Below are 13,231 nucleotides of genomic sequence, written 5' to 3'. Positions count from 1 at the left end.
GCAGCTGAAGGTGTCCGCGAGGCCGAAACGCAATAAAAGTATGCCGAAATAAATCCTGATTAACTTTCATGCATGTTCATTAAGTCGTGAATGTTTTATAATAAGCGAACTTTTTAAACGGTTTCCTCGCAATTTCCCGAATACCAAATAACAAGTCTGCCGTGTCAAAAAATAAAACCTCTTTTTGGGAGTTGGGGAATTTTCACGCTTAAACGAATAATGAAACAGAAAGTTGAAATAAAAGTGGTAAAAGCGAATTTGTCACGGCGATAAATTTAATTTCATTTAAAAGTAGCGTTGCACACTTTTATGAATTCCTAATTCGTTGTACAATTACAACTCGAATTTATGCACATCAGTTCGGTATGGTAATGTCGGAACGAAGCGTAAATTGAGTTTAAATATATTGCATAATTTTTCCTTATCGAGGGAGGGACGGCGCGACGCAGGGGCGTCTGCAGCACAATTCATATCTAATTAGAGGGCAAAAAGCGTCGAAAGCACGAAACCAATCAAGGATATGGTACAGGAATCCACGCGGGACAGATAAAAGTCACTTATTAAGATAAATAAAACCTGTTCGTAATTTTAATATCGTTTATTGAGAAATACGCCCCGCCTAAAGCGACTCTATTTTCAAAAAGGTTTCAAAGTGTATTAAGCGCGAGAATTTTTAGATGGGATTTATGGCGAACCTACACAGCTCGCAGTAAGCTCGAGCTTAAACAAGAGTACCCCGGAGTTTGATCAGAAGTTGCGTTTCGCCATTAGTTAGACAGAGAAAGAGTTATCAAGTAGTACACCTGTGAAAATAGTTAAATTTTTATCTAGCAGAATCGATCGAAGATATGGGTAAAAACTGACGCGATTCGTGTGAGAAGAAGAGAGACAGAGATAGCTGATCGTTTTTACACACTGTAGTTATTTTAGACTCTGCAAAGCCGACTTTACTTTCAAAGTGTGTTGTAACGAGGAAATTTTCGATGGTCAAGATTTACAGCGTCCCTACGCGATGTGTGGTAATCTCGTATTAGTATTATATATGAAGCTTAGCTTAACCAGACCGTTATGTTTGAACACTATTTCCATAATTTCTCCGCTTCTCGTATTTTGTAATGTGATTATTTTGTCGGTCGAATTGAATGCACTTATTAACAGTTCCAATACTAACAACACAGAAATTAAGTTACTCGGGGACACTTCATCAATTTTTAACCATTTACACATTTATAATCGTGTTTGACGTTTGATTCGATCATCATTAAAAATTCAATCAAATCTGGTTATGGCGACCGATGTGACTCGCCACAATTTCGGACAACTACAAAATTTTAAATTTTATTTCACCTCGTCGTGCTGGCTCGACAATAAAGTCTACAAACTAGGTCGAACGTAATAGTTTACTTGTTCGCAAACAATATCGAAACTCGCATTAATCAGAAAATAAAAATTATTGCTGAGGAGACAGTTTTACTCGTCGCAAATTGCTCCGTCCAAATACGCCGGCAATAAGTTCCTCCAAATAAAGCGGTAAAAAGAAGTCGGATCATATCTATGGCAGGACTAACAGCCGTGCAACGCACGACGCTTAATAAACATTTTCCTATTGTTTATGTTACCGAAGTGTGTGAACGTACCCCGTACTGTCAGTAACCTTCCACAGAAAACAGTCTGAAGCGTTTTGTTCCTAAATTTCCTTAAACCTACGCAAGCTCCTACACAGGGTAATTTAATATTTTCGTTGTTTGACAATTTTAAAGGGTCTGAGACGTGTGGAAATTGACAATGTCTCCGAAAACTGAGCTGTTTTGCAGGCCGTAACTCGAGATTTACCAACTTAACGAAATTGTCTAGATTTGGCCTCGGCCATAAATCTCGCTTGATGTATCACCGCATAATACTTTTATTTAATACAAAATAAATTTCCTTCAGGTGTTCGCATGCACTGAAGCAATTTTCTCGAATTACATATTCAGTATTCAAACAAGTGCTTTTCTCACTGATGAGAAGATAATAAGTTGAATCCGGGCTGGCAAAACTTGGGTTTTAAATGGATATTCAATGATTATGCAAGCAACTGACCTCCTTTATGATTGAAGGGATAATCCAAGGCGTGAAGTTTGCCACGATAGGGATGTGTTTTACTGCACGAAAGTTACGGAATCTTATCTTCCTATCGTTATTACAGAAATTGCGATAAGGTGTAGTAAAATGATACTGCAGAGACATGGAAACTTAAATGGGTCGCGGAGCGAGCGAGTTGAGATGAACACCCTTAGTACGATTTTAATTCACAAAAACATGTTAGGTTAAATTTATTATTTATATTTTTAATTGGAAATATGGATTTCAAATTAAAATATTAAGCATTTCGGTTTTAAGTACTCGATTTCAATTATTGATTAACTAATGAAGCTAGTTAATAGTACATTAGATACATAGTTGTTCGATAAAGGGTATGCGTTGGATGTAAATCAAATGTTCATAAAGAAAACATTAATACTAGCTATAGCATGTCTATTGATTATTTATATGTTGACACTGTTAATATTTTATGTTAAAATAATATAATTTCTTCGAATTAATTTTATTTATTTTTGTTGGAGGCGGCGTAGATTCGATCATTTGTTTGTTTACGTTTGTTTATTTGTTGTGTAGTTTGGTTTAGATTTATCGCATGTAAAGCAAGAATTACAGGGTCGTTACGTAACCATAAAACAAAATAATAACAATAAATTCGTGATGTAGTAAAACTGTTGAAAATTTTAATGTCTTATTGACTTTAATTGAATTTGATTAAATCAAAAGTCTATACTATTGTGGAGCCTGCATTTAGAACGTTCCGACTAAAACGCGCTAGATAAGCACCACACTATATCATATCTCACGACTGTGTGAAATTATTCGGATTACAAAAGGCTTCCAATTATAAGACATTAATTAGTAACGATTATTAGTGCATTAGATTGCGCCGTGCGGTTTAACAGTGTTGTTATGCAATCTAATCGTACGAGAATGGACTTCATTAAAGCAGAATCGCCTAATGTGGTTCTTGCACACTATTAATAAATCAAACTATCAACATTAATAAATAAATTTGTTGCATTTAAACGCAATTAAATAAAAATAGCCCTGCACCTATTTCCCGTTGTGTCTTCGATCTGATTTGACGGTTTTCCATTAGTGTTCCATTTAAGCAACAATTCACATTGTAAATGCGATTGCTGGTAACGAACGTTCAATTATTTCACTATCTCTCTCCCTCTAACGCGACGGTTTTAATCGTAATGCTTGTTATTATGAGTGCGTATTTTTGGGTGTTAATTGGTGGTGACTTCTCAGTCGAACACTCGATTGTGGTAGCATGACCGAAGGAGTTGAAACACCGAACGCAAGCTCGCGGGCGTTCTTGTTTGATTATTATAAACAATACCGTTCGTGAGTCCACCGCGTTGCCATTCGCCCACGCTTTAATTATTCTTTTCCCCGTCTGATGATCATGTTTCTTTTAAATGGCTCGGGTTAGTTCGGGCCGTCCATCCATCAGCGGTGTTAAGAAAACTGCAAGGGTGCGAAGGCGTAGCAATTTTAGGCAGCTCAACGATTTTGAACTCGGCCGAGTTGTGGGACTTGAAGAGGATGGTTTTTCGTTCCGGCAAATCGCTTAAAGATTGAATTGTAGAATACAAAGTATTGTAAGATGGTCCCAGGAGGGCCCTCATCAATGCGGGCGTGGCAAATACACAATGCCCGCCATTTAAAACGATTACGCCTAAATCATAAGACAGTTGTTTACATAAAAACCGATACCGTGGGCGTTCGCTGGAAATTGTTTCGTGATATTATATATCTCAAAGTTCGTGCGAGCTGGTTTCAGATCAACCTTCAAAGCAGGAATTCGTAATCGCATAACGTCGAAAAAACGGCTACCCCTCAACAAGTGAGGTTTTTGTGGCTTGTAAAAAGTGTTACGGAGGAATTTTCGTTTAACTTTAACGACAGAAAAAATTACGTTTGATGTTAATGCGTTTAGGCACAATACACCTATTCTGCGGAGGATGTGTACTAATTTGCGTACTTGTGCTCTTTTTTTAATTACCGTACGTACGCCGGAATTGCCGTTTCATCTGTTCCTCGTGTGATAAGATAATTAAGAGCGGCAACATTAGTTTCGCGGAAAAATGATATAGTGCCGTTGGTTCTGCTTATAATATCGTCGCTAAGGTGCTTAGGAAGTCTAAGTATACATTTATCAAACGTTTAACGTCAGAATTAAGTTTCAAACTAAATGATGGTGATGGTAAAAGTTGAATTTCAAATATATACGAGCTTCCGCAAACTCGACTCTGAAATAAACTACCGTAAACACACTACGCTAACACCACGCTCTCCGCTTTTATGCAACTTTACAGCAAATAAGACAAGAAGAGCGACAACAATAGCTGGATTTTGTTAAAAAAGCAGAGTTGTTTCAACAAGGTTAGATCGGAGTAGTGAGGGTTCCCCTCGTACGCCGTAAATCTACAACAATGACGACTGTTCGACGGTTGGGTTTCGTACCTGGCGAACTTGAACCCTAATTAAAACGGAAGCCTTGTTCTGCGGGAGCATATTTTTATCGGGAGTATAGTGTTTCGCTTAAATTGATCGCTTTTGTGTTGACATAAGGTAGTCATTAGTCATCGCAGTAAGCTAATTAGAGTTTATAGGCGGGTCGGAAACCGTATGTCAAGTGTGGTGGTGAAGGTCACGCGCGTATTTCTGATTCATCTATTTAGGGGGCAGAGTGTAAATGTATTCTGACGTCGGCCGAAAAAATTCCGCTGAAAAGAATATAAAGCGACCCGGTTGACTGGACCCGTAGGTCCCTGAAAAGAGTTATGTTTTTCTTTAATGAAAGGTTATACGTCGCGCTATAAATTTTTACCGAGCTTTATGAACAAGTTGTTTTCTTATATTTTTCTTTTTTTTAAGTCGGTATTTAACTTTGACTGTTCAAATATTAACGCGGTTTTTTCGGCGGCGGCTCGAAAGGGTCACTATAAATAATCGGATCGATAAAAGGAGTAGTGTTTCGTGTGAATGGGCGCCGATTTTAATATTTTGAGTGAAAATTCGCGAGGGCCATAATTTGCCATTTGCACTTGAATTGTTAAAATGAAATTTTCAAAAACCGTATTTCAGTAACGCAATATCGCTCTACTTGTATAAGAAAATAAATACCATTTGTGAATATTGGATGGCGACTGAGTGCCTTCTTCATTGCCAGTTCGGAATCCCAGTTCTACTATTTTATTTCGACAATAATTCAATTTGCAAAAGCGACGAAGTTCGATTCGAAGAGAGCTTGTGCATTGCTACATTTAGACTTTCCACATATCACCAGCTGTTCCGCACACGCCTTACGCTTACAAATAAATAATAGTGCTTTATTAAACTTTTATCCGGTAAATGACATAAACCCAAATTTCACCCGACCCGCGTTTCTAAATCACTTCAAAAATAACCTAGCCGGACACTACTTTAATTATCAAACACAACGGCATCGACTATTTTTGTCAGCATCGTCAAGGTTGCAACATCTTGTTCTGACCGCGGCGTGAATACTTGCCTCTTCCACGCTACTCATATTAAAAAAATATTTGCATTCAGTTTTTGGACGGTATTAATTAAAGACAATACTGCAGAGAGCAAGCGTTAAGTTATGCATTTCAAACTAGCTGGCGTTCGTTACCGTGCATTTCGGAGCTGATTTTTTGGTCTAAAAGTAGCTTTAAACTATAATTAACGCGGTATTTTACGTATACGTAAATCAATGGATTTCGCTCGTTAATTATTAATATTAATCGGATGACATCGACAAATTTTAATTAACCCCCACGTAATAAGTTCAAATGAAATCGATGCCTCCACAATGTAAATAAATAGAAGTAAAAAAGCGCTACTAATTATATTTTTCGATTAATTACACTCTTAATGAAACGATTATAACGAGCTTCGGAGTCTTAGTTTTTTGTCAACATTGAAAGCTATCGGAATTTTAATTACTGCAACGATTTTAGTCATTTTTGGTCTTAATTCTTGCTCTCACGAACCACTAATATAATTTTAACGAAGTAACTCGAAAGCCGGCTGTTTTTCTACAAGACGTGATTTAATTCAACCCCTTGAAAACTTTAGCAAAACTTATTTGACTTTCATATGCGATTTTCAGTGTAGCGTGGAAGAATTTGCAAATAGTATTCTTGAATAAGGGATGACTTATATTACTGTTGACAACCGCTAATGCAAATTTTTTCATCTGAAACAGTCCGTTCGTTTCCAGTGATAACGATAACGCGCTCGCTTCTAGCTATTTTTGATCCTTGATGAAAGCTCGCAACGCCCACCGATGTGACATGTCGTTACTTAAGGCTGTTATTTATCGCCCTTCACTTTTCGAATATAAAATGTCTCAATTGTCACACGCAGACACCTGCGTCTTTGACAATTGTTACGTGAGTCAAATAATAGAGCGCTTCGTCACTACATACCTGACGACGAAAACCGGAAACCTACACGTCGACATATCGCTCTACGGACGTCTAATTACAACATAATTAATTTTAAAAACGTAACGTAATATATATACACGATTGACGTCGCTTTCACGTCATCAGGGCTGCATTATACATACACACCGGGAAAACTTGTCTGGCTTTTTTGATTAACACGACGTAAAATTAACGTCTATTTCGATACATTATCTTTCCAACATGATTTTTATATTTATAGTGGTATGTAGACGTAGAATTAACGTTTTTTTTACTTAGGTGTGATCTAGTTTGTTTTGCCCCACGTCAAAGCTATAAAACTTTAATTTGTATCGATCCTTCTAGAATAAAGTTTAATATTTAATAACATAATCTAAATGCACCTTATTTTTATTGTTTTTAAACGTCGTTAACAGGTTGTCAGGCTGACGTTACAGTTAGAGTTAAATATGGAAAAAGTAAAAAGTCTAGGATTAAAGTTTCATTGGTTTCTTTAAAAAGTGACCTCTAATTTGTGTCTGTTAGTTTTGGTGACGACGTCGGATCGACGGTGCTGTCAACACGTTAAAAATTAATTCCAATGCAGGTTGTCAATTAAACGTCACCGGAGTTAAAAAAATGAATGTATAATGGCACCTTTAATTATAAATTTTTTATCCTAAAGGTCAAGTTTGGGTGTTAATAATTCTGGTCATTGATAAAAAAGAGTCGATAAAGTCTTCCCACACAGTCATTGACAAGGATTCGTCACGGTCAGAGAATTCGCAATTCCAATAATGCATGTTTGTCGATCGGTAAATAATGTATAAAATGTACGCGAAATATCAAATCCGTCATTTAACGTTTACACGGTTGATTTTATTTTTAAATCAGTTCCATGCAAACCCTGATACCAATATTTCACGAACAATCGACTATGTTTTTTTTTAGAGAATTGAAAAATATTTTTATCAGACTTTTCTTATTTACCTTTGTCAATATAAACATGCTCCTCCTCGTCGTTCATTTAAAATTGACGAGCGTGTAAATTTTGTTTATCTTAATTATTACGGAAAAGTTTGTATTCTGTAGGTGTGTGCTTGCTGTAGAAGAACTGTACAAACACATGTATTGAGTTCTCAAATGTTTGCTTCGAACATGTTTTTGGCTCTTACGCGAACACTTTGAGCTTTATTGATTAGTGGAAAGTTGCGGCTTTGTGACAATGTGTACTTGATGTGTCATGTCATGAAGCGATTGAACAAAACGTTTAATCCGGAAATACTTTGTTTGTCTGTGTCAGACCCTCCATTTTTGCGGTTTTAAAAATGTATTTGCGTCCTTTCACAAAATGTAAGTTCGATTTAAAAGCCGGTGAATGTTAATTGAAGTTATTAACGTCAAATTAACGCGCGGACGAATGAGAAATGGCTCGAAAAAGCGTTCAGTTTTCGAATTTGAGCTGTATACACAAATCTGGTCTTTTTCAAGAGTATTTTCGGTTTTTGATTTTTCCGGGTTTGAAAATAGGAAAAGTAGCGAAATGGAGAGCGTCGAATTTGTTTCGGCAGTTTAGCGGAATTGTCAGCCCGTTTTTAGCTCGACGCGATAGAATTTTATTATTTTGCAAATCAATATTTATTGCTTTGTATTTTTATGAGAAATAAACAAAGGAAGAAATTTTTATTGGCGTTTTATTTCGCACATTCAAGTTGGTTTGGAATTGGGTAATAAAATATTTATGTCGATAGATTTTTAATTAATATTAATGTTCGCCGGTGCAGCTACAGAGGTCATAAATATCAAAATTTAATTAATTGAGGTAAATGTTTTGAGTTTATACCTCGGTAACGGTAACGGCATTCCAATTAGTGTTACGTTACCTCGCGGGAAACAATTTTACTTGGAGCGACTTAAAATAGAGAACGACATTACTGAATTCCTGTAAATACTAAAAGCTGTAAAGGTATTGTGGATTTCTTGATGGTGACTTGCAAAGGAAAATTACATTTTCTGGTTCATAAAACCCGAAAGGGTGGCGTACTTGCTGCACGAAATCGGAGTAATCGTGGCCATCGGTCATAATTCCACTTCCATCACTTCCTTCAAACCCCGAAATGTCCCTCTTTTCCGGCTACAGCATTAATTGTATTTTTTGTTTCAGGTAAATGCCGATGTTTACGCAAGAGTATGTAGAAGAACGGTTTTTGTCAACAGAAGGTTCTCGTCGAGTTTGAAAGTTTTTAAGTGTTGTACAAACTCGCAACATGAGAGGAGAATAAATAGGATGAATGTAGCAAACGTCGGACGAGTATCTGCATCGATATCCCGTAAACTAAATCCGATCGATGTAAGGAAAAGTTGTTTAAAGAAAGTTGATGCAGTGCGATGTTCGATTATGTCACACTCAAGGACTTTAAATTGCATACGAAATTTTTCGTCTTGGAGTTTGCTCAAAAAGCTCGCTGGGAAACCTACTTGTTTCAGCAGGAATAAAATTAGGAGCGATCAAAGTTCGTTTAATCTAATCCCTCGGCAGGAAGGCTGGCGCTAGTTGACACCTTTTTTTTATTTTTCCGATCTCGTTGTCAATTCTAGCAGTTACTGCGGGATTTCCGGAGAGGATGTTGTGGGCAAAAAGGCCGAAATTTTTGTGGGGTAATAAAAGCAACTACAGGTACATGTAGCTCCGATGTCATAAAATTTTAACGAGTAAACTTTCCTCACAAACTATTCTCTTGGTTTGAAGTTATTGTAAATATTTCGCAGACGACGATTTAGGTTTGCCGGCGTGTGAGAGTCAAGGTATCGATTGGAATTTCGTCCAGGTGTCGGTATTATTAATGGGCTTTTTGTCTGAGTTACGATCATATCCTTTGAAGTCTTTTTACAAATATTGGTTAATAAATAATAGGATCATTTATTATAGTGACGTAAATGAGCGTATGTCGAGGTTTAAACCTGGCGTAATTACATCAAACCGACTCGATACGCGATAGATGGATTGATACGTCAGCATAAACGACGCGTTCGCTTTAATAGTTTCTTAATAAAAAAATCAGGAAGCGAATAGGAAATTTGCATTTGCGGCAAGAAATTTCGAGCAGGAAAGACTTACAATCATTCTTCGGCGTGTCAAGTCGCTTGAAAAATGGGAAAACAATTTCAAAAATCACTTCAGCCATCACGTTCCGAAATCTGCAACGCTTTGCTGAATAGCAATTACACGAAAACCGATATCTTACAATGGAAAATATAAAATGTGGCTATCCATAAATAATAACCGAAAATTTCATCAGGTTTTTTTGTCGTTTGGAAGCCCGACGCAACCACGTTTCATTTCGCCTCAAGGAAATCGATTTTACTTTCATCCTGCTATCTAAAGTCAATTGACCTTTTTATTGAATGGGTTATGCTCGCCGAAATGCGCATGCGTCATGCCACTTCCGGTATCCGGTTATGCCATTCACTCGAACGACGAGACACGCTTTTCATATTTACCCCCGACTTCTCTATCGGCTTCTATTTATTTCCTCGCCATACACGACTAATTACCTTCAAGGACGCCCGCGGCGCCGAACGCCGCCACCACTGGCATTCGCACGGTTTGTGGTCGCGCATTGCCAACATTCGCGTTTCAGGTTTACATTCCGCGACTCCGTGCACCCAAAACCGTCAAGCTGCACTGACAAATCGCGACTTTCCCATGCCTTCCCACGAACAAAAAAAAAAACCGTCCCATCAAGCATGGCGACATTTTTCAAAAACACAAGACACGCAATGAAGACAGGATTATAACAAACACAACTACAGACTGAGGTTTATTAAAATTTAATCCAATAGTTATGTTTTTGTTCAATAAAGTTGCGTACGGCTGTCTTTCAATAATGTAAGTGGGACGCCACAGTAAGCGAATAATATATTGTCTTGTCAACGAACCCTCACTTTTGTGAATAAATTATTGTCAAAACTTAAGAAACCAGCAATTTTATTGAACAGAATTACACAATAACACTCCCTAATCTGTGCCCTACCTGCGGCTCCCCTTCACTACATTTAAAAATCTGCAAATATTAACAATTTGCTCTAACTTTCGACAAATTAAATCTAGTCGGCAGATTAGTTTGGAAGACAAGACAGCGTAGCTGTTGAAACGGCGTCCTGAGGATAATAACGTGTTTGTGTTAGTTTGCATATACTTAACGTACTACAAACAGAAAACAAAAACACTTTCCTTGAAACAACTAATTAGTCAGTAGACGTAGTTTAGGCGTTTCAGACGAGTTTCAATTACGTGGCCATCTGCGATGTTTGTAAATTAGGTGCCGACAATGCCAAGGACGACTTCATTAAAAACTACGATTCGGGTTATCACTACAACACTTCTCGTACATTTGTGTTAAACTTTTTGTAGTGGTTTGGATGGAACTACTGAATAATGGTGAATTAACATCACAATGAAAGACGCGTACACGGAGACCATCTAGACTTCTAGAGTCTTCTGGCGGTTGCTGGGCGCGCGGTCACCGTTTCGTGACGTCATGTCGGGCTGCTTTTTTCGGTAATTGTGTTAAAATTTGTTTTCGGTCGTGATGTGGCGTTGTCGTGTTTTGGGTGAATTCTACGGGATAACGTTGTTAGAGTTTTAGGTAATGTGGAGTAATAATTATGGATTGATGGTGTGCAGGTGGCGGGTGAAATTTTGGAGCGATGGGGATCGGGGAGCGTAAGTTAATGGGGAGTTCGAGAGTCATCGGGTGTATGACGGTGAAGTCTGTGCATGGGCGAAATAGGTCATAATTCTCCCTAATATACATTCAACTTTTCCGAGTAATTTGGAACGAATTTAGGACAAAAACCGTAAAATTCCCCACCTTCTCGTGTCCCGGAAGTCATTACTTACATTAAAAACTAGTTAGGAGTTCGGGAGATTGAACGCGGCCAGATTATCTAAGGGTCAAATGGGAAATTGCGATGCTTCGAAATTCCTACATCGAAAATCTAGTCCGAAAATTACTAACTCCCCTACTTTATACGGTCTCAATAACTTGGTCGATTTGCATATCGGCTCTTAAGGAACCCCTATCACACACTCAATTGACGTTTGCAACCTTCTACTACGCAACCACTTAAATGAAACAAAACTCAACTCCATTAATATCGTCAAGACAACGAGCGTCCTTATCGGGATTCGCATTGTAAGGGTGTCGGAATAGGGCTGCTGTACCTATGACGCCAAAAGTATTGATTTATTAAAAGCTTACTCCCGGTAAGTTCTTAATCGCCCAAAAACAAACTCAAAATGCGCCCCGCAAAATTAAATTCGCATCTATTACCCCACAATAAAACACTCGTCTCGTCTTTTCATTAGCACGCGCACCGCCAAACCCCGCTCTCGTCAAATTCATGCCAAACTACGTCTTTAGCCCGAGTAATTGCAAACTTGCTCTTAACGTCCAACTTAAAGGCACTGGTTTGTCATTTGAAAGAGATACATTAAAACGGACGCCATTCACCAGACACCAAACTCTCCTAATTGAGATCATCCAATCGTCAAATCTACACTCGCCCTAAAAGCACCACCAAAATTTCATTCCCGCCTTAACTGCCGACAGAGAATATTATTATCATTATTACGATTACGGCGCTGTAACTGCAAGAATAAACATTTTTAGAACGACACAACCCCAGGTACACCATTTCAAACAAACGAAGCACTCGGCGGTAGACCCGGGTTTGGCCAACCGGTATTATTCACAATTACATTTGAAGTTCAAACTGTCCATTGAAATCTATGACGTCATGCAAAAACGAGCTCGCTTTCGACCAAGCGGCATATTTAAATAAAAGGGGCTATAAAACCGATTTTAAAGTGGTCTTGAGAGGAAACCAAGAAAATAAATTACCAAAATCCGCAATAAATCATTTTCGAGCATTAACCGCCAATGGAGGACCTACTTCAACCCTTGTCCGTTAATAGGTTTTGAATTTCCTATTAAAATAATAATAGGTCATCCGATCTTTGCTTCACTCTTCGAGTAATAATTCGTTCGTGTCTCGGTAGCCGGCCTGAAACTCTTGGCATCAGCACACAATTTTTGTTCCATCTGATGGCCAGATGTTAAAAGCATCTAAACGTTCTTTACGATTGCTAAAATTGACCACAATGAGAGCTTTGTTGCTGCAGCGGCATAAAAAGCTCCTTGTTCTTTTCTAATGCTCCTTACGATACGAACCAACTTTAAAACAACGTTCCGGAATCGACTCCGTATATGGTCATAAAAGTAAGATGTAGTTCAAAACGGGCGAATCGTAACTGGTCGATCTCTTCTAATAGAGTTTATGAACGGTGGCGCGAGTCTGTTTCAATCTAGTTTTATGGGTTTAACCGCCGGAGTCAATTAAGTAGTCTATACTTTGAATCTTGAGGCGTTTCAGTTGGGTGAGCGATATCGTGCTGAATAATGCAAAACACTCGTTGTATTTGTTGTATAAAAGCGGCTACGAATTTCTGTTTGCTCATAAAAAACGTCACATGGAGTTATTTCCGAAATATCACGAACCGCCACTGCATCGAGTTATTAAACTTTGATTCATGTTTCGCATAAAAACTAGGAACGTTGCACCGAAGTACCATTGCCGTTTCGGGGAAATTTGTATCAACATTCACAAACGCCGTTTCGTGTACTGTTTCATTTATTTTCTGAAGGTTTTGGTAA

At 38.0% G+C, this 13,231-nt stretch overlaps 1 protein-coding gene across 2 annotated transcripts in view; it reads left to right on the top strand.

Moving 5' to 3' along the window:
• The window catches only part of LOC135141347 (hemicentin-2-like), a 240,313-nt gene that overhangs the window by 30,316 nt on the left and 196,766 nt on the right, over nucleotides 1-13,231 (top strand). The gene's annotated exons all lie outside the window — the stretch shown is intronic.

This window comes from Zophobas morio, unplaced genomic scaffold (assembly GCF_036711695.1).
Source record: "Zophobas morio isolate AGI-343-1 ecotype UQ-CSIRO unplaced genomic scaffold, CSIRO_AGI_Zmor_V1 ptg000044l, whole genome shotgun sequence".
NCBI lineage: Eukaryota > Metazoa > Arthropoda > Insecta > Coleoptera > Tenebrionidae > Zophobas > Zophobas morio.
This window is presented reverse-complemented; position numbering and strand designations above follow the sequence as displayed.